Genomic DNA, 2,664 nt, shown 5'->3' with positions numbered 1-2,664 from the left:
CTAGGTCTGTTGATTAATCTAAACCTTTTATTTTGAAAGGAAAGTGCTTGTTACCAACGACGTGGCAGTCTCCGATAGTTGCTGAATGGTGGAAGTGGCTGTTTAAGACTGTACGAGTGAAAATTCAGCATGGACTGAGGAGAGAGCCGCGGAGTTTAAAGGGGGGGAATGTAAAGGAATATGATTTATTGAGTATAAAATTGCAGAAAAGGTTGGAAATTTATATTTGCATAAAAAAGGTGTACACTAGCCAACAGATGGCAGTACCGCTTGGCGTAGTCAGTAGTCGCCAAGGATAATGTACCGAAATATTATGTTTAGTACATGGATGTCTAGCGTGAGTGAGTATATAAAGCCCCACAACGGTGATTTTCGGAGAGTCGCAACAAACAAGTGATAATAAGTGTATCAAGTTTTTAAGGAATATATGGTAATGTATTGTTTATCCATTTGGACGTTTTCTTGTGTGATGTAACGTTGGTTGCCACTAACTGTTTGCTGTTACTACAGTGTATTATATGTTGTGATTATGTAAAGCATTGCCACTTGGGTATTATACGGTGAACGGCAAAAATTAGTGATTAGTAGTCTTGATGAAGTGCTATTGTGTAATGCGTTTGTAATTGGTTTAATGTTCTGTTTGTGACTTTAATTTCTTTACTAATTTTTATTAAAGTACATTTTGAGTTATTATGAGTTATCACTGTTTCCTGATATATTCTGCTCGTAAATCCTTAGTATAAGAGATTTTTTTTTCTTATGTTACAATATATATATATATATATATATACATATATATATATATATATGTTAATGCACTATTCTTCTATTGCTTAACGTGAATGATGGAGAAACACAATTTTGACACGCTCATATAGTTCTTTATTAGATCCATGACGTTAACATCGATATGGTTATATTGTTAGGAGTTTATACATGTAGATTTGAAGTATGTAGCATAACTTGAAGTGATGTGAAGTGACGTGATGTGGTTCAATTACTATGGATAATTGAAAAAGAAATCAACGTATAAATAATATTCTAATGTACACAAAATTATTAAGTTAAATAAGTAAGACTGATAGAAACAATATGCAAAGCTTAAGTAAATTATGCATGTATAACTGCTAATTACAAAAAGGTCATACACAAAATCAATATAATTAAGGCTCATCTAAAGGCATACGTTATGTAACATGTAGGTTTGCAAATGGGAAAAGATGAATCAGTTATTCCAAAACAGTATATAATAGGCGTTTACTTACGATTGTGTTCCTATAACAAACGGTCCAAATATTCCTCAATAAATACCAACTTTCGTTATATTCGTTATATCGGTTCTGTATGAAATCACTTTTTAAACTGATAAGTTTCCTCATCTGTTTACAGGAAGACACTGTGGATTACCATAAAGTTCACGTGACCGAGAACTATGCGTAAATTAGCTAAAACAACCTAACACCAAGTAAACAATTCATATGGCCGAGAATAGACTCGAACCAGCAAACTACCACACAGCAAACCTTAAAATTAACCATCGCGATAACTAGACAACAAACATTATTTACAGTTAATCGTTGGGCATCAACATACTCGACCTGTAAATCGTATGATTTACCAAAAAATTTTAGATACACAACTAATATTTTATTTCATACTACAATACATGAATAGAACATGAATAAAACAAGATTAAGGAACGAACATTAAAACGATAAACACAACAAAAATAAAAATGAGTTTGACAAATAGATATGAACTAAAAATATCAATGTCATATAGTGCCTCTGGATAATATCTATAACACTTTATCTTCTTTTGGAAGCAAGAGTACGAGCTTGCTCACTGGTCTGTGCAGTTCAGAAGATTGGGTTCGAAGTTTGACGCTTCTCACAACGCCTCTGGAGTCTGGCAGTACATCTGTTACACGTGCTAGTGGCCAGTGAAGTCTTGGCGTGTTCTCGTCTTTCAGGAGCACGATGTCACCTTCCCGTGTATTTCATTTTTGTTTGTTCCATTTGGGGCGTTGCTGCACGCTGACTATGTACTCCCTTTTCCATCTGCTCCAGAACAAGTCCGACAAATATTGTACTCTACGCCACCTTTTTCTGGAGAACACATATTCTGGTTGCGAAGGTCCTGGTATTAACCTCTTGGGTGACTTCATATGCAGGATTTGACTCGGACTTAGTGGTTCCATGTCGTCAGGATCATTAGAACAGGTCGTGATCGGTCTTGAGTTCACAATATATTCTACCTCGCAGAGTAGCGTGCGGAATGATTCGTCATCGAGGCGAGTCCCATGGTCGAAGAATAGCGCAGATAGAACTTTCCGAATGGTACGGATCTGGCGCTCCCATACGCCGCCCATGTGCGATGCCATAGGTGGGTTGAGTTTCCAGTCGATATTCATGTACAGTAGTTTGTTTTGGATTTTGTTTTGGTTCAGATCTGACCAAGCCTTGTTCAGCTCATTCCGGGTTCCGATGAAGTTGGTCCCGTTGTCGCATCGGATTTCTTGTACCGTACCTCTTCGGGCTATGAAGCGTTGCAGACAGTGAATAAAGGAATCCGTTTCGAGACTGTTAGCAGCTTCCAGATGAATGGAGCGACTGACAAGACAGGTGAATATGACGCCGTAACGTTTGAGCTCCTTGCGGCCCT

Source organism: Palaemon carinicauda, chromosome 9 (genome assembly GCF_036898095.1).
Source record: "Palaemon carinicauda isolate YSFRI2023 chromosome 9, ASM3689809v2, whole genome shotgun sequence".
Taxonomy (NCBI): domain Eukaryota; kingdom Metazoa; phylum Arthropoda; class Malacostraca; order Decapoda; family Palaemonidae; genus Palaemon; species Palaemon carinicauda.
The sequence above is the reverse complement of the archived record's forward strand: the minus strand, read 5'-3'. Positions refer to the sequence as shown.